We start from the raw sequence: 25614 nt of genomic DNA on the forward strand, positions 1-25614 counted from the left end.
ATATGGCGCAATAAACCCTGCCAATGACAACCACAGTGTGAGAGGTGAAAGCAGAGGAGAGAAACAGTTGGTAAATGATTTCCACTATTCAAAGCATACATACAATTGGTCATTACCAGCATAGTACCATTGAAGAGCTAATACTGTGGTTGGGGGAAGGGTGCCTAGTGGGGCTCATCTGTCCCAAGGGACCCAGTGGGGTCGCAACCTCTGCATCCCCTATTGCTACGCCACTGAGTATGGGTTGAGTTAGAGATGCATGACATAGGTGGGAAGTAACATGACAAGTGTGGGTTGGGTGTGGCACGAGTGAGAAGGAATATAACAAAGGTGCGAGCAGTGTGGCATGGGTGGATGAAAACTACTGACCAAAGGGCTAATCTATGCTGATAAAGACTGTCTTGTGCAAGAATCTAACATGTGCATATCAGCACCTAATCCCCTTTGGCACGTCATCAAGTGATCCATCTGGCGTAACAACTAGGCCAACAACTAGCCTGAGGGCATGGTTTTTCTTACTTAACCCGCCCCCCTCTGTGTTGCCTCATTATGTGGCACTCCGTTGGCACTCCCCCAAAGCAACAGAACAGGTCGCTAACTTCCGGGTTGTCCGTAGAGCCTCGACCTTGCACTGTCACCCAGCCAACAAGCCTTGTAAATATTGACTAAGCTTTATCATATTTGCTGTTTGCAGTAGAGGAGAAAAGCAGAAGTAGAAGAACCTCAAACTGTCCATACATTTAAATATTGTTTAGCAGAACATGAGGCTGGAGGTGCAGAAAAGATGCTGCCTGAAAGTCATCAGACAAGACTTTATGCTGCAGCTTCACATAAACAAAAGGGGATCTCGCGTCTTCTCATATTTCCTTGTACGAGAAATTCAATAATGCATTACACTTGCATCACTGTCACTGACTAAGGGCTATTTTAAAAACCAATGACAGAAAAGGTAAAATGTATAGTTATCTTATAAGTTTATGGAATAATCCATATAAATAATCTATAGCCATTACTTGAAAAACTGTAAACATTTCAATATTTGAAAATAATGTCTGAAATCATTAACTCAATCATTTCAAATCGTACACTCAAATCAGGAAAGAAAAACAAGAACACAATATTGCACATAAGATAGAGGTTTAAATACAGAGCAGTATAGATAGCCAATCTACATTGTGAGATCACCAGGCTTTTGATGAACATGGATAATAATCAAAGCCTTCCATAAAATGAAAATTTAATTTGTGACTAATGGGTATAGCGTATTAGCGTATGCCTGCTCAAACCTTTCAACTGGTTGGAAAATCATTCTTTGCAATCAACAGTCTGAGAAAAAGAAAAATGTGATCAACCTATGTGATTATGTGCTGATTGTGTGCGAGGAAAAGGATGAATTTCTGAGAATGTAAAAATATCTGCTGCTGTGTTAGATGCAGGTGATGGCAAATGGTATATCTTTCAAAAGTCACATACAACTATGGCAAAATACATATACTGATCACACTTATGATCCCTCTACTAATGGAAAGTTAGTTAAGTTATACATTTTTTTCTTTGAAGCGAATTATATTTTGTGTGGTACACATAAAAACTGGAGGGGGGGGGGGGGGGGGGGGGGGGCTGGTATGAAATGAGCCAAATTGACATGTAGCCAGTCAGAACAGGTTCCTGGGTGGGTACAGATAGTAAGCCTGGTACACACATCCAATTTTCATTGGCCATCATGGGCTAATTTTACCACCTCCATACAGTATGAGAAGTAACCTACACAATGGGCTCGATTCACAAAAGGGTGCTAACTTTAGCACTGGCCCTTAGCATGTCTAAACTCAGTTGAAATGTGAGAAGTAGTGATCGTGCGCAAAGTACCGCGCGCAAAGTTCTGAGCGCACACTGCACAGAGCGCAGGGCGCTCCGTGCGAAATATCCACTCAAGCCTATGGGACTTAGTGCGCGCATAGGACTTTGCGTGCGGTGCTTAGCGCGCAAACTGATTGAGAAAACCGGTGCTAACCTACTTAGCACCCTGGTTTGCATGCCTAAAGACTTTAGACATGCTAAGTAGGTTAGAACCGCTTAGTAAATCAAGCCCAATCTGTTCATAGTATACAAAGTCAGTTGGCCTTCATACTACACGGGGGTGGTACAATTAGTCAATGATTGAGCAATCAAAATTGGATGTGTGTACTAGGCTTAATACTACACTCACAAACTCAGTTTGCCCAGTACAACCAACAAAAGAGCATAAGGGAATATAGCTCACCCCCACTGGGTAATAAAGTGTTTTCAAGATCCTGGATCATCATCACATTGCAAAAAGAAGGTTTTATGTACTAAATACAGAAGGTAGGAAGTACCCTCCCTTCTTTGATATGATGCCCATATTAATGTTAATTCACGTGTAAAATGTGCATGAGGTTTAATAGTGCGCTCTCCTAGTAAGAGTGTGGTGGACTGGTGACTTAGCATTAGTTCAGCACAATCAATTCATTCCTTATTTGAATATACAGTGAACTTGCATTGATGAAAATCATTTATCACCTGCCATTTGGCATGCTAGTTTCTATGCAGCCAGTGAAACCAAGCACAATCAGTACTAGCTATTCTGCTTGACAGGGGCAGTTCATGTGTTACCTATCTCATTATCACATTCATTTGTCATTTCTTCCCCCAGTCATTTCTGTATTCATTACACACACACAGAGGATAGTATTTCTTCAGCAGCTAAAAGTTTCCAGAAGGCAACAACAAATAAGGTGCAGTGTCTAGAACCCTTTAATAAACTAGCACAATGCATCTACTATGTATTTTGAGTTCTGCTATCTATTAACTGGTAGAAATCATGTGTATTAAGCAGTCCCTTAGGATCAGTAGCCATGAAGTAGAAATCAAGCAGAAATGACAGACATGTAGGAATCACATACATAACAGAACATATAATGTCATTATAGCATGGTTATTGACGTTCCAAGAACTTTTCAGTATAAATATACCAGATTTACAGGTAGCATGAAAGGAAATATTTCTAACACAAGCTGCCTGGGTTATTCTGTAACCGTATACATAATTGCCATTTACAGACATCCTTAGGCATGGCTCACACTTGTCTGTATTTTTTTTTGCATGTTTTCTGCATAGGAAAATGCATTTAAACTAAGAAGCCATGTAATCAATGGGCTACTTCACACTTGCAGAAAAACGCACCCACCAGATCCTGCATTTTCTCTAGAAGGACATTAGGTGCTTTAAACGCGTGCATTTTTTCTGCATGCAAACACACGTGGTGTAAAGAAAACGCATGCAGAAAAAGCGCACACAGAAAAGGTTGGAAACACTTGCATTTTCCCCCATGATTCCTGCGTTTCTGCTGTTTGCGATCGTGTTTTCCCTGCATATGATTTTCCTTGTTCCTTCGTGAATTTTCACGAAGAGGTGGTATACATTGGAATTATGAACCTGTGCGCCATGCAGAAAAAAGCAGAATGTTGTCCGATAGCAAATTGCAAGGAAAAACGTAAACAAGCGCCAATGGACGTGCGATTCCGGAGCGGGTCATTGACTAAAACTGCAAGTGTGGCAGTGCACGCGCAATTCTGCAAGTCTGCAAGTGTGTTTCCTGCCAAAAACAAGTCTAAACCCTGCCTTAATTTTTTAGTTTGAGCAAGAGATATCAGTATAGGTAACCGAATAAAGTTACATATATGCCAGCCAGCTAGATCCTAATGCACAGATTCACCAACACAGAAAGCACATACTTCACCAAGATTTCTAAAACGCTAAAATGTAAAACAGCCAAAATCACAGCTAAAGCGGAAGCTGAGCCAGAGTTCAATACATCAAACGAGTCGTTATTGAAGTAGTTGACAGCGCTGCCCTGGGGAAGTTCCGCAGATTCCACTCACTGATCTGAATTAGGAGCTGTCCGTTCAGCACTACGATGCTCCATTCATGTTGTAGTGCCGACAGAACAGAGGGGGAATCGCAGCTCTTTCCCTGCATCTATTGATACACACAGATGACTAACCTGGGAGGCCGTGGAGGGAGCTCTGTAGTCCGGTTTCCCGAGACACACAGCCGTGTCCAGAGTGCTGAATGTTGTCAGCTCTGCGGAGTGTAAAGTGTAATGTGCCTACGCTCCCCTGGATGATGATAACTCTCTGCAGTCACTCCCTTCACTCACTGACGTGACTCTCCCCTCCTCCTGTCTCTTCCCACTCCCTCTCCTACCGGTGGAAATTCTAACTACTAGTCTTTCCTCCACATTGATTGATAGCGATCAGCTGGGTCTCTGCTACGTTCAGATCTTTTCAGCATCCTCTCTCAGTGTATAGCAGAAGAGGCATCTCAGCTGAGAAGACGTGAGATGGGGGTAGTGGAAGGTGCTGAGATGGGGGAGGGATGACCTTGCATTTTGACAACAAGCTATAAAGGCTGGGTCCCTCAGAACCCAACCCACATTTGACCTTCCTGTAAAGATCCTAATGAGCTACTTCATTATTTCTGTCATCGTTGCTTGGCTGGGCAGTGTAATATTAATCATGCCTGACTACAAAGAACATCTTCCCTTCCTAAACTCATTCTGGTATCAGGCAGAGAGGAGTTCATGAATTATTAGTCATGCATAGCAGGCTGGTACTGTTTCAGTGAGTGCACCACACTGACTGCCAGTGTTCTTTAGCTTTACACAGGCATTTAGGTGGCCTGTACTACCCTTACACCTCTGTCTGGATTTAGCCAGGGTCTCATTATATTTCATAGCTTGTCATTAATTGTATGGCAGCTTATCCAGACAGCTAGGCAAAAACACCTTGGGCTTGATTCACAAAAGAGTGCTAACTGATAGCACGGCCGCATTTCGCGCGATTGCAAATTTTCGCGCGAAATGATAACGTATTTTTGCATGCAAACTATATCAGTTTTGCGCAAAAATTTCTCATCCTTTCCCATATTCGGTCATTTAAAAATGAGGTGCATTCCCCTCCCCACTCTCGTCTAGAACAGGGTTCAACATCTTTCCATCTCCGAATAATAACTCTTCTGGATACATCTACACCCATATCCACTAATGACCATTGCTGCCTACACCGGCCAGTGTTTTCTACAGCTCGAATACCAAATATTGCCAACAGGGATCTAAACCGATCCCTAAGCTCAAGCGCTGTAAAAAGAAATCCTCTATTGCATTCCAAAAACTCTTCACTACCGGGCACTCCCAAAGCATGTGTACAAAAGAGCCCGGGTACTAGTTACATTTTCAGCAGGTGTCGCTTGTCGCCAGACCATACTTAGCCTTTCGTTTTGGTGATATATACCATCTAGAAACCAGCTTGTAGTGGGAAAGCTGAAAATGAGAGTCCGGGATACTCCAGATGTTCTTAAATATTTTTGGCCAAAGTTCAAGAAAAAAAGGGTATGGTAGCTGACTGACATACTTAGCATTTCCTCTTAACAACTTGCCGACCACCCACTACCAATAGGTGCCGGCAAAGTGGCACCCCGAGGACCGCCTAACGCCGATCGGCGGCGGCACCTGGTGGACTAGCTGGGGATCCGCCGGCATTAGGCTCCGCCCACCCGTGACGTCAACCCGCCGGCCATTTAGCAGTGCCAGCGGGTTGTTAACAGCGCGATCTTGACCTGTAAAAGAGTATAATACACTTTGTAATGTATACAAAGTGTATTATACAGGCTGCCTCCTCCCCTGGTGGTCCTAGTGATCGAGGGACCACCAGGGGAGGAGGCAGCCCTAGTTCTAATCACACATACACACTGATCCTGCCCCCCCTGCCCCCTGATCGCCCACAGCACCCCTCAGACCCCCCCTGATCACCCCCTTTAGACCACTGTTTGCACCCCCCTAATCACCCATCGATCACCCCCAGTCACTATCTGTCAACGCTAGATTTTAGATTAGGTCCTAAACTGCCCCCTGGGGGCTCCTGATTAGAAATGGCTCGAACCTCCGATTTTCGGTTCGCGAACCGGGTTCACGAACTTCCGCGAACCACAATAGACTTCAATGGGGAGTCGAACTTTGAAAACTAGAAAAATTTATGCTAGCCAGAAAAGTGATGGAAAAGATGTTTCAAGGGGTCTAACACCTGGATGGGGGCATGGCGGATAGGGATAGATGCCAAAAGTTTCGGGGAAAAATCTGGATTTGACGCAAAGCAGCGTTTTAATGGCAGAAATCACATTGAATGCTAAATTGCAGGCCTAAAGTGCTTTAAAGAAAATCTGTAACGAAAAAACGTCCCCTGGGGGGTACTCACCTCGGTCCCACGGTGGCGGCGAAAATCCTCCCGGAGGGGCGGCGATGTAAATATTTACCTCCGTGGCTCCAGCGCAGGCGCAGTATACGCTCTTCCCACAGAGATAGGCGGAAATAGCCGATCTCTGTCGGGCCGCTCTACTGCGCAGGCGCAAGTCTCCCAGTAGAGCGGACCCGAAGGAGATCGGCTATTTCCGCCTATCTCCGTCAGAAGAGCCGAAACAGCGGCCCCGCTGGAGCCTGGAAAGGTAAACATTGAACAGGCTGTCAGATTTATCGCACCGGCTTTGAAGGGCTGCAGCGAGACCCCCGTGGCACAGAGGAGGACGGGGGAAGCCTCATTAGGATCCTGAGGCTTCCCCCTCCCAAGGTGAGTACCCCCCAGGGGACGTTTTTCTCGTTACAGTGTCTCTTTAAAACATCTTGCATGTGTATACATCAATCAGGGAGTGTAATTAGAGTACTGCTTCACACTGATACACCAAACTCACTGTGTAACGGACTTCAAACAGCTGTTTGTGTAGTGACGGCCATGCTGGACTGGTGCGCACCATGGCCAGAGTGCAGGCCGTGGCAGTTTTCAAGCCTATATGGTCGCCGGGCTGTGATAGCTCAATGATAGAACAACAGTGACTGTCCAGCTGATCCAATTTGGTCTGTCCACAATGAAACAACGACCTTATTATCTTTGGTGTGCCCCCCCAGGACACTCATATAGCCAGCGGTCATTGCTTCATTGTGATACGCAAGCCCCTTCACCGCGGCAAGGTAATGATCACGAAGGGGAATGGGCACATGTACATGCCTTTTGTTTTGTTGTTGCAGCTGCACTGCAGCCAGAAAAAATTAGGCAGGCATGTACACGCACCAGAAAAATTATTATAGCGCCCGCTGCTAGCAGTGGCCTTAAAAATTCAGGAATCTGCCTGGAGTCCTGGACCCTGTTGGTGGTGGCGGAGAAGGCAGTCAAGCGGCCTGCGGGCAGATGCTGTGTGCGGTGCGACTTAGTCTTGGGGCAGGCAGCCAGTCACACGGCGTTCAGGCAGAGATGCTGTGTGTGGGGACTGACTTAGTCTTCGGGCGGGCAGTGGCCCTCCGGGATCCATGCCTCATTCAATTTGATAAAGGTGAGGTACTGAACACTTTTGTGGCCTAGGCGACTTCTCTTCTCAGTGACAATGCCTCCAGCTGCGATGAAGGTCCTTTCTGACAGAACGCTTTAGGCAGGGCAAGACAGAAGTTGGATGGCAAATTGGGACAGCTCTGGTCACAGGTCAAGCCTGTGCACCCAGTAGTCCAAGGGTTCATCGCTGCTCACAGTGTCTACATCCACACTTAAGGCGAGATAGTCGGCTACCTGCCGGTCCAGGCGTTGGTGGAGGCTGAATCCGGAAGCGCTAAGGCAAGGCGTTGGACTAAAGAATGTCCGCATGTCCGACATCACCATAAGATTGCTGGAGCGTCCTGTCCTTGCCTGCGTAGACATGGGAGAAGGATTACTGGCAGTGGTACCTTTATTGCGTTGTGCTGTGACATCACCCTTAAACGCATTGTAAAGCATAGTTGCCAGCTTGTTTTGCATGTGCTGCATCTTTTCTGCCTTCTGGTGAGTTGGTAACATCTCCACTACTTTGTGCCTATACCGAGGATCTAGTAGCGTGGCCACCCAGTACAGCTCATTCCCCTTGAGTTTTTTATATACGGGGGTCCCTCAACCGGCTGGACAGCATGAAAGACGCCATCTGCACAAAGTTGAATCCAGACATACTATCCATCTCCTCTTGCTCTTCCTCAGTGACGTCAGGTAAGTCCTCCTCCTCCCCCAGCCACGAACAATACCACGGGAATGTCGAGCAGCACAAGCCCCCTGCGACGCCTGCTGCGGTTGTTCTTCTGCCGCTGCCTCCTCCTCCTCCAAAGAAACACCTTCCTCATCATCCGAGTCTGACTCCTCTTCCCCACACAACTCTTCCTCCTCCTCTCCCCTCTGTGCTGCCGCAGGTGTTGAGGAAACATCTGATTCTGATGAAAATTGCTCCCACAACTGTTTCTGCCATAACTGTTCCTCTTCACGCTCCTCCACAGCTTGATCCACCACTCCACGGCACGCTCCAGGAAGTAAGCGTACGAGATCAAGTCGCTGATGGTGCCATCGCTGCAACTCACCAGGTTGGTCACCTCCTCAAACGGCCGCATGAGCCTGCATGCATTTTGCATCAGTGTCCAGTTGTTGGGCCAGAACATCCCTATCTCCCCAGATTGTGTCCTTTTACTGTAATTGTACAGGTACTGGGTGACGGCTTTCTCCTGTTCTATCAGGCGAGATAACATGACCAGGCTCGAATTCCAGCGAGTCAGGCTATCACATATCATGCGTCTCACCAGCAAGTTGTTTCTCCGCTGAACGTCCGCTAAGCGTGCCATGGCCGTGTAAGACCGCCTGAAATGCCCACACAACTTCCTGGCCTGCTTCAGGACGTCCTCTAAGCCTGGGTACTTTGACACAAAGCTTTGAATGACTAGATTGGGCACATGTGCCATGTAGGGCACATGTGTCAGCTTTCCCAAATTCAATGCAGAAAGGAGATTGCTGCCGTTGTCACACCACGTTGCCGATCTCCAGCTGGTGCGGGGTCAGCCACTTATCCACCTGTTTGTTAAGAGCAGCCAAGAGAGCTGGTCCAGTGTGACTCTCCGCTTTGAGGCAAGACATGTCTAAGATGGCGTGACAACGTCGTACCTGGCATGCAGCAATAGGTCCTGGGGATCTGGGGCTGTGTAGCTGGAGAGGAGATCGCAGCACCAGTAGAGTTGAACTGCCACTCAGCCAAGGAGGAGAAGGACGACGACAGCGAAGACGATGTAGCAGGAGGAGAGGAGGTGGCAGGAGGCCTGCCTGGAATCCGTGGAGGTGTCACAAGTTGGTCTGCTGCACAGGGACGTACTCCCTGCTTGCCATCGGTCACCAGGTTGACCCAATGGGCTGTGTAAATAATGTAGCCGCCCTGACCGTGCTTGGCAGACCAGGCATCCGGGGTCAGGTGGACCCTTGACCCAACGCTGTGTGCCAGAGATGACACCACTTGCCTCTCCACTTCATGGTACGGTTTGGGTATCGCCTTTTTAGAGAAATAATTGCAGCCTGGTATCTTCCGCTGCGGTGTCCCAATGGCCACACATTTACAGAAGGCCTCAGAGTCCACCAGCTGGTATGGTAACAGCTGGCAAGCTAAAAGTTCCGCCACGCCAGCTGTCAGACGCCAGGCAAGGGGGTGACTGGCAGAAATTGGTTTCTTCCGCTCAAAGATTTCCTTCACGGACACCTGGCTGCTGTGGGCAGAGGAGCAGGAACCGCTCAAGGGCAGAGGCGGAGTGGAGGAAGGTGGCTGTGAAGGTGCAAGGGAGAAAGCAGCTGAAGATGCTGCACCTGAAGGAGGAAGAGAAGAAAGAGGGTGGCATTTCTTTTGTGTGCTGCTTTTCCTCAGGTGCTCTTCCCATTGCAGTTTGTGCCTTTTCTCCATGTGCCTTCATAAGGCACTTGTCCCTACGTGAGTGTTGGCCTTTCCATGGCTTAATTTTTGGAGGCAGAGAGAACAGACCGCATTGCTCCGATCTGAGGAAGACACATTAAAACATTTCTAAATCGCTGAGCCCCCCTGGGGTGATGGTACTATGGTGGCATCAGCAGCTGACGTTGAAGAGCATGTTGGCTGGTTGTACATAGGTGGCGATACTCTGCCACCAGCTGTTTCTGATGAGCTCCCCCTGCTTCTTTCAGGAACTCATCTCCTCCTACTCCTCTCTGACTCCCCCTCTGAACTGTCCCCTTGGTCATCTTGTCTCTTAGGAACCCATGTGGGATCCGTATCATCATAATCATCATGATCATCCTGTCCAGCTTCGCTTGCCTCAGACACCTCCAAAAATGCACCAACAGCAGGTACTTCATCCTCCTCCTCACACGTTACGTCCATAGTGCCGTTGCCTAACTCAGACATATAAGGTGGTGTAACTTGCTTAGTGCCTTCATCTGGTTGTAACAATAATGGCTGTGAATCAGTTAATTCCCCACCAATTACCGTATATACTCGCAAGCAAGCCGACCCGCATGTAAGCCGACCCCCCCACTTTTACCCCAAAAAACAGGAAAAAATGATTGACCCTCATGTAAGCCGGGGGTAGGAAACGCTGGCCGCGTGATCCCCCCAGTATGTCCCAGTATAGCTAGTATAGTGCCCAGTATAGGTAGGTAGTGCTCAGTATAGCAAGTAAAATGCCCCAGTATAGCTAGTATAGTGCTCATTATAGCTAGTATAGTGCTCAGTATAGCTAGTATAGTGCTCATTATAGCTAGTGAAGTGCCCCAGTTTAGCTAGTATAGTGCTCAGTATAGGTAGGTAGTACTCAGTATAGCTAGTAAAATGCCCCAGTATAGCTAGTATAGTGCTCAGTATAGCTAGTATAGTGCTCAGTATAGCTAGTATAGTGCTCAGTATAGCTAGTGAAGTGCCCCAGTTTAGCTAGTATAGTGCTCAGTATAGTTAGTATAGTGCCCCCAGTATAGCTAGTATAGTGCCCCCAGTATAGCTAGTATAGTGCCCCCAGTATAGCTAGTATAGTGCCCCCAGTATAGCTAGTATAGTGCCCCCAGTATAGCTAGTATAGTGCCCCCAGTATAGCTAGTATAGTGCCCCATTATAGCTAGTATAGTGCCCCATTATAGCTAGTATAGTGCCCCATTATAGCTAGTATAGTGCCCCCAGTATAGCTAGTATAGTGCCCCCAGTATAGCTAGTATAGTGCCCCCAGTATAGCTAGTATAGTGCCCCCAGTATAGCTAGTATAGTGCCCCATTATAGCTAGTATAGTGCCCCATATAGCTAGCATAATGCCCCAGTATGGGTGGGTAGGTGCTGTCCCTCCCCGCTCCCCCTGCGGCCGCCGCTGCTGCTATTACCTCAGGCGGCGCCGCTTCCTCTATCCCCGTCCTCCTCCGGTAGTAACTCATTCACAGCAGCGCGCCTCTCGCTGCTGTGATGACGAGGAAACCATAGAGAGCGGCTTCCTGTAGCGTGATGCCGTTACTATGGGAACCGCTCTCTATGGTTTCCTGCGTCATCACAGCAGCGGGGGGCGCGCTGCTGTGAATGAGTTACCGGAGGAGGACGGGGATAGAGGCAGCGGCGCCGCCTAAGGTAATAGCAGCGGTGGCCGCGGGGGGAGCGGGGAGGGACAGCACCTATCCACCCACCCACCCACACATGACTCGCAAGCAAGCCGACCCCCCAACTTTTGGCCCACTTTTGGGGGGTCAAAAATTCGGCTTGCTTGCGAGTATATACGGTAACTCCTACGAAGTGTCAAATGCAGCGGATGTAGTGCTTGTAGTAGCGCTGGTGGCTGCGGAAGATGAGGTATTCTGTGTTAAATAGTCAACCACGTCCTGACAATCTTGGGAGTTGATGGGACGTGCCTTCTTCTGATCACTGTACTTTGGGCCAGGGCCACACAAAATCACATCAACATGACCTCACACAGTCCTGCCGGGTGGCCTTCCTCTGGGTTTGCCTCTACCTCTGCCCCTACCTGTTTTGTCCATGGTGTCCATATCGGGGGGGGAAGAAGTGAAAGGTATGCACTGACTTGACTAATACAATGTGCAGTTATCAGGTATGCATGGAGTGGTATATCACACTGCGTGCACTCACGTAGGTAGGTGAGTGCACTGAACACAACAGGTAGGTATATGCAGTGATGAGGTGGGTGCACTGTGAACAACAGGTAGGTAGGTATATGCAGTGATGGGTATTACAATGTGCACCTGTCACACACAGACAGGTAGCAGACAGGCACAGTGACACTGTGTGCACTCAACTCACGTAGGAAGGTGGGTGCACTGTGAACAACAGGAAGGTAGGTATTTGCAGTAATGGGTATCACAATGTGCACCTGTCACACACAGACAGGTAGCGGACAGGCACAGTGACACTGCGTGCGCTCAACTCACGTAGGTAGGTGGGTGGGTGCACTGTGAACAACAGGTAGGTAGGTATATGCAGTAATGGGTATTACAATGTGCAGCTGTCACACACAGACAGGTAGCAGACAGGCACAGTGACACTGTGTGTGATCAACTCACGCAGGTAGGTGGTTGCACTGTGAACAACAGGTAGGTAGGTAGGTATATGCAGTGATGGGTATTACAATGTGCACTTGTCACACACAGACAGGTAGCGGACAGGCACAGTGACACTGCGTGCTCTCAGCTCATATAGGTAGGTCGGTGCACTGTGAACAACAGATAGGTAGGTATATGCAGTACTGGGTATTACAATGTGCACCTGTCACACACACAGGTAGTCACTGAATGTGCTGGGCTTGGCAGTGGCACACACACAGTATTAATTATCAAGGCTGTCTATGCAACACAAGAGTCAGTGGGAAACACAGAAAAAAAATAGATCACAAGAACAACATTAGCTCTCAAAAGAGCTGTTGTGGGGTGCTATTTTAGCAATAGGAATCAGCAAGGAGCAAGCTAAGAAGCCTACAAGAGCCTAACTAATCTTTCCCTATGAGAGTCTGCAGCAGCAGCAGCAGCAGCTGTCCCTTCTCTATTTACTGCACGCACACGAGTGAGTAAAATGGCCAGCGATGCCGGCCTTTTATAAAGGGGGGAGTGGCTCTAGGAGGGAGTGTAGCCTGATTGGCTACAATGTGCCTGCTGACTGTGATGTAGAGGGTCAAAGTTGACCCTAATGGTGCATTATGGGGGCAAACCGAACTTCCGGTAAAGTTTGCGGTTCTCCGCGATCGCGAACTACCGGAAGTTAGCCGGGAACCGTTCGCTGGCGAACCGTTTGGGCCATCACTACTCCTGATCACCCCCCCCCCCCCCACATGCACACACACCCTCAGATCCTCCCCAGACCCCCCCCCCCCCCCGACCCCCCCTGTGTACTGTATACATCTATTCTCCCCTGTAATCACCCACTGATCATCTGTCAATCACCTGTCAATCACCCATCAATGACCCGCTATCACCACCTGTCACTGCCACCCATCAGATCAGACCCTAACCTGCCCCTTGCGGGCACCTGATCACCCGCCCACACCCTCAGATCGCTTGCAGACCCGCCCTCAGATCACCTCCCAAGTGCATTGTTTACATCTATTCTCCCCTCTAATCCCCCACTGATCATCCATCAATCACCCCATGTCACCACCTGTCACTGCTACCCATCAGATCAGACTCTAATCTGCCCCTTGTGAGAACCCAATCACCCACCCACACCCTCAGATCACCCTCAGACCCCCCCTGATCACTTCGCCAGTGCATTGCTTGCATCTATTCTCCCCTCTAATCACACCCTGAGCACCTCTCAATCACCCCGTCACCCCCTATCACCACCTGTCACTGCTATCCATCAGATCAGACCCTAATCTGATCCTTGCTGGCACCCAAACACCCGCCCACATCCTCAGATCGCCCTCAGACCCCCCTGATCACCTCCCCAGTGCATTATTTACATCTGTTCTCCCCTCTAATTTACCCACTGATCACCCATCAATCACCTCCTGTCACCACCTGTCACTGCTACCCATCATACCCATCAGATCAGACCCTCATCTGCCCCTTTGCGGGCACCCAATCACCCGCCCACACCCTCAGACCCACCTAATCACCCCCCCCCCCCCCCCAGTGCATTGATTGCATCTATTCTCTCCTCTAATCACCCCCTGAGACACCCATCAATCACCTCCTGTCACCACCTGTCACCCCCTAGCACTCCTATCCATTAGATCAGGCCCTAATCTGCACCCTGCGGGCTTCTGATCACCCAGCCAAACCCTCACCCACCCCACCGCGGTGACAGAATTTTTTTTTCTGATCACTGCTGATCTCTACGACTTAATTGTGGCTGAGACCAACCGTTATGCCACACAATACGCAACCGCCAAACCAAGAAGCTACCATGCCCAGCCTTTTCAGTGGAAACCACTCCAAGTTTCTGAACATAACATTTTTGGGGGCCTTCTCCTTAATATGGGTCTAGTCAAAAAGTATGTATTGCGGTCTTATTGGTCTACGCACCCAATACATCACATGCCCATGTTCTCTGCTGCCATGTCCAGGTCACGATTTGAGAACATCCTGCGCTTCCTGCACTTCAGTGCCAATACAACCTGTCATCTAAGAGGCCACCCTGCTTATGACCGATTTTAATAAGATTTTTTTTTTTTTTCAAGTTAGTGGAAAAACTTTGTGGAAAAAAAACAATAAAAATCAATTTCCGCTAACTTGTGACAAAAAATAAAATCTTCTATGAACTCACCATACTCCTAACGGATCACCTTGAGGTGTCGTCTTTACAAAATGGGGTCACTTGTGGGGTTCCTATACTGCCCTGGCATTTTAGGGGCCCTACACCGTGAGGAGTAGTCTGGAAATGAAATGCCTCAAAATTACCTGTGAAATCCTAAAGGTACTCATAGGACTTTGGGCAACCTAAGCGCACCTAGGCTGCAAAAAAGTGTCACACATGTGCTATCGCCGTACTCAGGAGAAGTAGTATAATGTGTTTTGGGGTGTATTTTTACACATACCCATGCTGGGTGGGAGAAATATCTCTGTAAATGGACAATTGTGTGTAAAAAAAATCATAAAAATCTCATATACAGAGATATTTCTCCCACCCAGCCTGGGTATGTGTTAAAATACACCCCAAAACACATTATACTATTTCTCCTGAGTACGGCGATACCACATGTGTGACACTTTTTTGCAGCCTAGGTGCGCTAAGGGGCCCAACGTCCTATGAGCACCTTTAGGCTTTACAGGGGTGCTTACAATTTAGCACCCCCCAAAAGGCCAGGACAGTAAACACACCGCACAAACAACCCCATTTTGGAAAGTAGACACCCTAAAGTATTCAGAGAGGGGCATGGTGAGTCCATGGCAGATTTCATTTTTTTTGTCACAAGTTAGCAGAAATGGAAACTTTAAAAAAAATGTTTTTGGGTCATAAAATGTAATTTTCCGCTAACTTGTGCCAAAAAATAAAATCTTCTATGAACTCACCATGCCTCTTAGTGAATACTTTGGGATGTCTTCTTTCCAAAATGGGGTCATTTGGGGGGTATTTATACTATCCTGGAATTCTAGCACCTCATGAAACATGACAGGTGCTCAGAAAAGTCAGAGATGCTTCAAACTGGGGAAATTCACTTTTTGCACCATAGTTTGTAAACGCTATAACTTTTACCCAAACAAAAAAAATCCAATAAGTGTCTATTTATTGATCAAAGACATGTAGCACAATAAATTTAGACAAAAATGTATATAGAAATTTTACTTTATTTGAAAAATGTCAGCACAGAAAGCTAAAAAAAAATCATTTTTTTGACAAAATTCATGTCTTTTTTGATGAATATAATAAAAACTAAAAATCACAGCAGCAATCAAATAGCACCAAAAGAAAGCTGTATTAGTGACAAGAAAAGGAGGTAAAATTCATTTAGATAGTAGGTTGTATGACCGAGCAATAAACTGTTAAAGCTGCAGTGGTCTGAATGGAAAAAAAGGCTCTGGTCCTTACAGAGACTCTGAAGCGAGAATAAATCTCGCTTCAGAGCTCATAGTTAGCAGGGGCATGTGTGCCCCTGCTAAACCACCGCTATAGCGCCGCTAAACGGGGGTCCCTTCACCCCCAAACCCCCCACTGCGACACTTGGTCGCAGACTTGGTCGCTCCTGGAGGCAGGGCTAACGGCTGCAGCCCTGCCTCCAGTCGCGTCTATCAGCGGCGCATCGCCGCCTCTCCCCGCCCCTCTCAGTGAAGGAAGACTGAGAGGGGCGGGGAGAGGCGGAGATACGCGCTGACAGACGCGCGTGGGGCAAGGCTGCGGCGGTTAGCCCTGCCCCAACCAGGAAGCGCTCCCCCGCTGAAACGAGGGGATTTGGGGGTGAAGGGACCCCCATTTAGTGGCGCGATAGCGGCGGTTTAGCAGGGGCACACATGCCCCTGCTATCTATGAGGTCTGAAGCGAGATTTATTCTCGCTTCAGACTCTCTTTAAAGAAAACCTGTACTGAAAAAAAGTTCCCCTGGGGGGGTACTCACCTCAGTAGGGGGAAGCCTTTGGACTCTATCAAGGCTTCCCCCGTCCTCCTGTGTCCCACAGCGGTCTCGCTGCAGCTCCCGGAACACACAGGCGACAAATCCGACAGCCTGTGCAATATTTACCTTTGCGGGCCCCAGTGGGGGCGCTGTTGCGGCTCTTCTGACGGAGATAGGCGAAAATAGCCGATCTCCGTCGGGTCCGCTCTACTGTGCAGTAGAGCGGCCCGATGGAGATCAGCTATTTTTGCCTATATCCGTGGGAAGAGCGGATACTGCGCCTGCGTTGGAGCCAAAGGGTAAATATTTACATCGCCGCCGCTCTAGGAGGATTTTCTCCTCCGCTGTGGGGCCGAGGAAGATGGGGGAAGCCTTAATAGGCTCCGGAGGCTTCCCCCACCCGAGGTGGGTACCCCCGCAGTCCTTAAGTGGAGGTGGCCACGCATAATATATTAAAAAAAAATCTGATTATTTGGCAATTCGAGAGAAAAAATGATCTGTTGCACTGGTGTGTGTGTGTGTGTGTGTGTGTGTGTGTGTGTGTGTGTGTGTGTGTGTGTGTGTGTGTGTATGTGTGTGTGTGTGTGTGTGTGTGTGTGTGTGTGTATAGTGTGTGTGTGTGTGTGTGTGTGTGTGTGTGTGTGTGTGTGTGTGTGTGTGTGTGTGTGTGTGTGTGTGTGTGTGTGTGTGTGTGTGTGTGTGTGAGTGTGTGTGTGTGTGTGTGTGTGTGTGTGTGTGTGTGAGTGTGTGTGTGTGTGTGTGTATAGTGTGTGTGTGTGTGTGTGTGTGTGTGTGAGTGTGTGTGTGTGTATGTGTGTGTGTGTGTAATTCTCAAATTGAAAAAACAAATATAAAATGTTTATGATGGGAGGCCACCATTATTGTGAAGTACACTGTGTCCATAATATTGCTGTACAGCTGACTCCACATCTGTACAGCCTCAGCCCAGAAATACTGTCCAAGGGATCTCTGTTAAGCGACATAATTCAAGCGGGTGTACTGGCCTAGTGATTAGTGTAGGAGAAGAAAATAAATACCATAACCATTAAGGGTAGCTAGTTATTGTTTGGTATTAATTTTGAGAAGGGTGGTTGCAATTAGGAAGAAGTTTATGTGAGGAGTTTGGGTTGGAGATGGTTTGGGTTTGGCATTAGGAAGAAGAGCAACATGACAATAGATGAGTAATGAGCAGAGGTGCTATAAACACTGAGAACAACAAAGGGATTTTTGCAAAGCTAAAGCTGATTATAGAATAATGGGGCACAAATAACTTTCCCCTCCACAGAAGGAAGATGTTTGGCACGGATACCCCAGACTTGTTCAGTAGCAAAGGTCACTGATGAACTGCTAGAAAGGCTGGATTCAGGCACATTTCCAGCTGCTGTGACATTATAGCCTGGGTGGACAGGTGAGGTGAGTCGTTTCAGAGAATGTCCTACTAATTTATTTGAATTGTAACCTTGCCAACTGTACATGCTTTACCAGCTGTCAGGCCACATATTCCACAATATTGTAAAATATATTTCAGAGATTATTTAAAAAAAATAATAAATAATGTAGCTTAATTAGATGGGCCAAAGTGGTGAATAAAGATCAATGTACTGACAAATTCATGTGTTCGTTACAAACGTTTCCCACACACAATCCCCAACACAAGCTAAATGTCAGCACAGACAGAGACTTCTGACAACATACTTGGCACTTGTGCAAGCAAACCATATTCTGTGGAGGATCCCAGGCCCTCTTATTTATGAGCTCAGAGATTGTCATTAGATTTCTACTAATTGTAGAGTTTTGTCACTTAAAGCGGACCTGAACTCAAAACTTCCTCTCTACTCTAAAAGATAAGCACCAGTTTAATAACCTGTAATGAAAAAACATGTCTGTTACAGCTGACGCAAATCCTGCAATAACAGTGTGTCTACTTCCTACTTTCATGGAAGCAGACATAGGGTTAACATCCGGTGTTTACAAATTAGCTGCTCTGTTGAGGCAGCCAGCTGGCACAGCTGAGAGATAAAATTACACTTCCCAGATAAGGGGGATTTAGACAGGCTAAATTCTCTAGATACATACAGGGTGCATTTCGCTATGTTGTCCTGTCCTGTGCAAGCGTTCAGGCCCACTTTAAAACAATCATTTTATGGTTATTTTGGTAGATAGTCTGATGTCTGGACAGGAAGGCAATCCACAACCTTTTCCCCGGACATATTTTGGGCATAGAGCAATAAAGCCTTGTACGCACACACGAGGTCTGTTACCCACATGGATCATCCCTCTGGTGACAATACGGGGCCAAGTGCAGTGCAGGAGTGTCGGTAGCTTGCAGGCTAGTAGTGATGTATTCTGTTGCTATGAAGGGGAGGATGATGGCGTAGTGCATGACAGAACAAGAGGGGTAAAGAGGAGAACAATAGCCTCACCGTGTGCTTGGAGGAGATTATCTATCAGACTGCATCTCTCGCCAAGAGCATTGGGGCCTTCCAGACCAAATTCTTTGTCTAAGTCGAGAATCATCTAGCATGTATTCAAAGCCTTTGGAAGGATTGAATTTCTTCTGTCATAGATTTATGTTCAGACACAGCATATCTCCTTTTCCTCTCCCTCTTTACACAAGACGGACTAGGCTTTCTCAGCCAAGATGAGCCGCCATGTCAATCAGGACTTATTTAGTAGACTTTCATCTGAAATGAAAGAGTTTTTGGATGATGGTGATTATCTACCTAACGAACGTCAGCCCCAGGACCACCTAACCCCAATTGGCATCAAGTCCTGGGGCTGGCTACTGCAGGAGATCACACGCAGGCTGCGCGTGCATCTCCTGCTTGGTAGGCGGAGCTCCCCTCCCCCTTAGTCTCCCAAAGGCGATCGCCGCTCGGAGACTGTTAGACGGCCATCTATAAACCTTGTACAGCGCTAAGATCTGCAGCATCGCCGTACTGGGGACAGCCGTGGGAGACGGCTTTCCCCCTGTGGGTTACAGGAGCGATCGGCAGTAATAGGCTAAAGGCTAATAGGCTAAAGAAAAATAGACTTTTTTTATTAAAAAAAAGAGAAAATGAACATTTGTCAAAAAATAAACATCTGGGGGCGATCAGACCCCACCAACAGAAAGCTCTGTTGGTAGGGAGAAAAGGGGGGGGGGGGGGGGGAATCACTTGTGTACTGTGTTGTGCGGCCCTGCTGCAAGCTCTTAAAGCTGCAGTGGCCCTTTTAGTTAAAAATGACCTGGTCTTTAAGGGGGGGGGGGGGTTAGCACTGTGGTCCTCAAATAGTTAAAGGCTTACAGTATATACAGGCCATGCAAGGCTCCGTCCAACTTCTGAGTTGGACCCCTCCTGAGTCTGACTGCATGAGCTCTGCCACTGGAAACAGAGCTGAGTATAATGTTGCTGTAATATGCCTCTGTTCAAGTTTCACTGACCAGTTTACCAAAACGTTCAAGATGTGAATGGCATTGAATGCAAGAACCATTGAAGGCAAAAGATGAAACTTGTATACAGCATTTTATGTGGGTTTGCCAGCCACAAGGGAAAGATGGGAATCATCAAAGAGGAGCTGTCAGCCATACTATCTCAGAACCCCCCCCCCCCCCCACACATATATAAGTAGATAAATACTTGCTCTACTTACATAACATATGTATTACACTGTCCACGTTTTGATATTAGTGATTCTACAGTTAAAAAAAAAGAGAAAATACATTTCCTCCCTTACTCTCCTCTGCCTGATTTGCCCACCTTACACTATAGAAAGTGCATTGTCTCAGCATGAGAAATATTGGCCAATCAGAGAGGAACAGAGGTGTGGGAGGGGAAAACAGGAGGGAAAGAGGCATCAGCCAATCAAGCTGCATTAGTTAAGTCTGAGGGGAAGTAGAGAAGCAAAAAAGGACAACCCAGCATGCCCTCCAATGTCCTTTTTGTGTGTACCAAATAAGCGTCTGGGGAATGATCATTTATCAACAAGAAAAGTAATAGTGATTTTAACTATTGGATTGCCTAGTTAGCATCCGTATTACTTGTTTAACAGATAAAAATAAAGAATTGATTTTTGATTTTATGCCCGACAGTTACACTTTAAGTTTACAGGTTTGTGGAGTCCCTTGCTGTTACAGGAATCATGTATGGTAATTCCTTGGACTCCTAAGAGTGACTTCAGATGCTGGCATTATAGACTTTGCTCTATATGTCAGCATTTAACATAAAAAAAGAAAAAGAAAAAAAAAAGAAGGCATTTGTTGATACACAATATTAGCAGCAAGCTTAAAGCATTTTTAAAGAAATATTCTTACCTTAGTTATAGAATATATATTATGGCAGGGATGGATCAGTAGAAGCAAGTTTAGCTGTTTTTTTTTTAATTTGCTTGCACTCTTGCCTTACACCTTTAGTATACCAGTATTGGGATCCCTTCACCCCATTGGCTAAGTCTGTATTAGGTATGGATGCTCTCTCAATTTTTTTTCTCCCTGACTGCTCTGCTTTTCTTTAACAGCCAAAAATCATACTAGTTTAATAAAGTTAATTAGCATCACTCCAAACCAACCCTACATGACCACAATTGAAATATTAAACTGTAAGCAGGGCCGAGTCAGAGGTGAGAGACACTCCAGCCTCATAGCGTAGAGTAGTATCATTCTCCTATTGTGTTTGAAGCAGAGAGAAATGAGAAGAGGGGATACATGGCAGTGACTGCAAGTCAAGTAACTAGAGATTAAGGTGTTGGGGGGTTGGGGGCCCTGGGGCTCCTCTTAATCTAATAGCAATCAGTGTGTGATGGTTGGGGTGGGAGGGGCACACTTTGGTGTCTCAGCCTTGGGTGCTGGAGGACCTTGTCCCGACTCTGACTGTAAGCCTGTGACTTTTTGTGAGCACAGATGTGAATATTTGAATCCTATGTTAAATATACTGTTTCTACATAAACATTGGATTTAAAGTGTACCTGAGACGAAAGGGTGTAAACTTTTATACATACCTGGGGCTTCCTCCAGCCCCCTCCACGCAGATGGCTTCCATGCCGCCGTCCTCCACCTCCTGGATGCTCCTGGAGACACCCCGTTATCTTCGTCCATTCGGAACATGCGCTCCGACTTCGCACTCTCGCAGCTGGGAGAGTTCTGCTCCTGCACAGTAGTACAGCGCAGAATGCTCTCGGAAACGGGAGTGTGACGGGGCATGTGCACTTGGCCGGGACACACGTGCAGTGCGTCATGACTGACGAAGCTAACGGGACATCTACCAGAGCATCCAGGAGGCGGAGGATGGCGGACGTGGGGGCAGGGCCGGGCCGAGGCATAGGCTGGAGAGGCTCCAGCCTCAGGGCGCAGTGTAGGAGGGGGCGCAGAATTCATTCAGCTCTCATTCCTAATTGTGTTTGAAGCAGAAAGAAATAAGAAAAGGGGATACATGGCAGTGACTGCAAGCCAGATAACTAGATATTAAGGTGTTGGGGAGGTTGTGGGCCCTGTGGCGCCTCTTAGTCTAATAGCAATCAGTGTTTGATGGCTCGGGTGGCAGGGATGGAGGGGCACACTTTGGTGTCTCAGCCTTGGGTGCTGGAGGAGCTTGTCCCAGCTCTGCGTGGGAGCCATCTGCGTGAAGGTGGCTGGAGGAAGCCCCAGGTCTGTATAAAACTTTTACACCCTTTCCTCTCAGGTTTACCTTAAAGAGGAACTTTAACCAAGGATTTACCTTCACTCCAATCAGTAGCCAATACCCCCTTTCACATGAGAAATCTTTACCTTTTCTCAGATCATCAGGGGGTCTGTATGGCTGATATTGTGGTGAAACCCCTCCTAATGTGTGATTTAACTACCATGGTCATGACATTTCTCTGTCAGATAACCTTGCATTGTGTGTTAATAACTGCTCCTCCACCTGCCAAGAAAGCAATCTCCCTCTGTGCATAAAACTCTCAGGCTGGGTGCACACATGGCAGAAACGCTGCGTTTTTGCCGCTAATGGAAGTCTATGGGTCACAGGAAAAACTGCATGTAAAAACGCATATGCTTTTTATATGCCTTTTACAGTATGCATTTTGCAAAACGCTTGTTCTGTTGCATAATATGCAGGATAGTTGCCAAAACACACATAATGAAAGTCAATGGGAAAGCAATGGTATGCATTTTTCATGTGTTTTTTTACACGTGTTTGTGAATTGTTTAGTGATGCATTTTCTCTTCCTGTTGTCTTCCTACTGATTTGCATTAAACACAATAGAAAAACGCATAAAAAACGCATATGCGTACTGCAAAGGCATAAAATACGGTGACCATACGTCCCGCTTTACCCGGGACGCGTCCCGCCTTCGGGGGGCGCTGTCCCAGGCTGCATGAGGTCCCGGGAAACGTCCCGCTTTTAGCAGCGGGACGTCCCGGCCTCGGGACTCTGGCCACCGTACAGTGAACTAGCCGCAGCGTCTACTAGACGCTGCGCTAGTTCATTCCCCACAGCCCCGCTCCAGCCTGCAATGTTCTCCTCCGGCAGGCACAGGCAGAGCAGGGCTACGGGAAGATGGCATCCGGAGGCGGAGCCCTGTATTGGAGACTATTTGTCTCCAGTACAGGGCTCCGCCTCCGGACGCCATCTTGCCGTAGCCCTGCTCTGCCTGTGAGAGGCTGAGCGGGAGATTGAAGAAGATCGTCCAGGCCAGGGGGAGCTGCACACACCAGAGGCCGGCTGCGTGAGGGGACGTCTTCTGCCAGGTGAGTAAATGCTTTTTCTTGCAGGTGAAGTGTTTGCCCACATTTTGTACTGACATATTTGCCCAAATTGTGTTCATTTTGTACTGACATGTTTGCCCGCATTGCGTTTATCTTGTACTGACATGTTTGCCCGCAGTGCGTTTATCTTGTACTGACATGTTTGCCCGCAGTGCGTTTATCTTGTACTGACATGTTTGCCCGCAGTGCGTTTATCTTGTACTGACATGTTTGCCCGCAGTGCGTTTATCTTGTACTGACATGTATGCCCGCAGTGCGTTTATCTTGTACTGACATGTTTGCCCGCAGTGCGTTTATCTTGTACTGACATGTTTGCCCGCAGTGCGTTTATCTTGTACTGACATGTTTGCCCGCAGTGCGTTTATCTTGTACTGACATGTTTGCCCGCAGTGCGTTTATCTTGTACTGATATGTTTGCCCGCAGTGCGTTTATCTTGTACTGACATGTTTGCCCGCAGTGCGTTTATCTTGTACTGACATGTTTGCCCGCAGTGCGTTTATCTTGTACTGACATGTTTGCCCGCAGTGCGTTTATCTTGTACTGACATGCTTGCCCGCCGTGCGTTCATTTTGTATTAACATGTTGCCCGCAGTGCGTTTATTTTGTACTGACATGTTTGCCCCCATTGCGTTTATTTTGTACTGACATGTTTGCCCCCATTGTGTTTATTTTATGCTGACATGTTGCCCGCAATGCATTTATTTTGTGCTGAAATGTTGCCCGCAATGCGTTTATTTTGTGCTGAAATGTTGCCCATTGCGTTTATTTTGTAGTGTCTGGGGTAACTGTTGCTGCATTTATTATTTAATGGTCATAGTTGGCTGTGTTTGCTGCTTTGGGGTTATGGCATACTATTAAATAGCATCACACAGTTTCTGCACACCTATGATGTGAATCCACGTTTGACCACATCACGGTGTAAACACTGCTTTCTTACGCCTCGCTGTTGCATCATTACGTTAGCTCCGCCCATAGAATGTCATGACCACGCCCATTTTTTGCGCGCGCTGCATACACCACATTTTTTGCCGCGGCCTATTTTTCGCCGCCCCCCCCCCCCAATTCCCCCCATCCCAGGTTGAGCCTTCAAAAATCTGGTCACTCTACATAAAAGCGCACGCAAAACGCATCAAAAACACAAACGCACAAAAAAAGGGCAACGCACATGCCAAAAAAACTACCTTTCACACTATGTCATATGTGAACCCAGCCTCAGTAACGAACATTCCGTACAGATCACTTGTCAGTCTCAGAACTAACGATGTCACCACCAGTGATACATTTCAGCATGTAAATCAGGGAGAGGAAAGATTTTACAATGGGCAAACAATGACTAAATCTATAAATTAATATTGTAAAAAAAAATAAGCAATTTTATTTATTATTTATGTTATTTTCACTAAGTTCCTCTTTAAATCTCAGTCACAATAATATGTTTACATATTAGTTTGCCAATGCAAGTGCAAAGAACTGATTGCAACGGATAGGTAGGTTTTTTTATGTCAGTAATTTCATATCCCCTGGCAATAAAGCATGGGAAGGGAAAGCTTGAGCAAAGTATTTTTTTCCTGATATCTTTTTTTCCCAGTGCATAAGTTAACGATCCACACATAAAATCCTCTCATTGCTGAGTGATGTGAAGTGACTTTGGTGGTGGAAAACACAGTCTCAAGGTCATAAGGTCACAGATCAATACAGTGTGACTTTTGGCTTTTAATAAATGTTAGTAATTTCACAGATTTGTTTCTCCCCCTCCTGTTTAACCTTCTCAATGATGTCTCCAAGTGGCTTCATGCTATCATCATATTCCTGCTTCTGCCTTTTACTTCTCATGTATGTATCTGTGTAATCAACAGGGCATTCATAAATAATGTTTACAAAGTTTATATGTGCCAAAGACTATTTCACTGCCATTGTGCTAAATAAAAGTGAAAATGTAGGCGTAATATATTTTAAAAAAAGTCAAAACCTGATAGCAGAAAAAAGGGACGCCACAGTTTTTATGTCCGCAGTTGGTGCTTTCTTCTACCACTAGATGGCTCTAACTTGGAATTTAGAGGCAGCTTAGGCCGAACATGCTGAAACCAGCGCAGGAGATTTGGGCGAAACCGGCACCACCATAGGCCGTAATAGGAATTACGGCTATAGCAGTGCACAGGGAGTAACTTCAGCGCCGTCAGAAGACGGCGCTGAAGTTACTCTTAAAACATAATAATTCGGCTTCCAGCGGCCTGGAGGGGAAATAGTATTTAATACGGCCGGGACTTGTGCAGAAGCAGGATTAGCCATATACCGGCTGAATCCTGCGCCCAAGTCTCCAGCGCCGTTATCTCTCGTACACGCTCAGGCAGGCTATGTATTGTTAAAGTGGATCTGAACTCAGAACATCATCTCTGCTCTAAAAATACACAACAGCATAATAACGTTTAAACAAAAAACATGTATTTGTTACAGCTGATACAAATCCTAAAATAAATGTGCACAGTTTCTACTTCCTGA

The 25614-nt window shown here is 46.9% G+C and overlaps 1 protein-coding gene across 2 annotated transcripts in view; it reads right to left on the reverse strand.

Moving 5' to 3' along the window:
* Positions 1 to 25614, reverse strand: part of CPLX2 (complexin 2) — a 252724-nt gene that overhangs the window by 136649 nt on the left and 90461 nt on the right. Inside the window, exon 1 of one of the 2 annotated variants that reach the window (XM_068277114.1) lies at positions 4025 to 4206. The exons of the other annotated variant lie outside the window; for it this stretch is intronic. The gene's annotated coding sequence lies outside the window, so the exon portion shown is untranslated. Of the gene's footprint in view, positions 1 to 4024; positions 4207 to 25614 lie in introns of those variants that run through there. 2 annotated transcript variants of the gene reach the window in all.

This window comes from Hyperolius riggenbachi, chromosome 3, assembly GCF_040937935.1.
Source record: "Hyperolius riggenbachi isolate aHypRig1 chromosome 3, aHypRig1.pri, whole genome shotgun sequence".
NCBI classification, from domain to species: Eukaryota; Metazoa; Chordata; class Amphibia; order Anura; family Hyperoliidae; genus Hyperolius; species Hyperolius riggenbachi.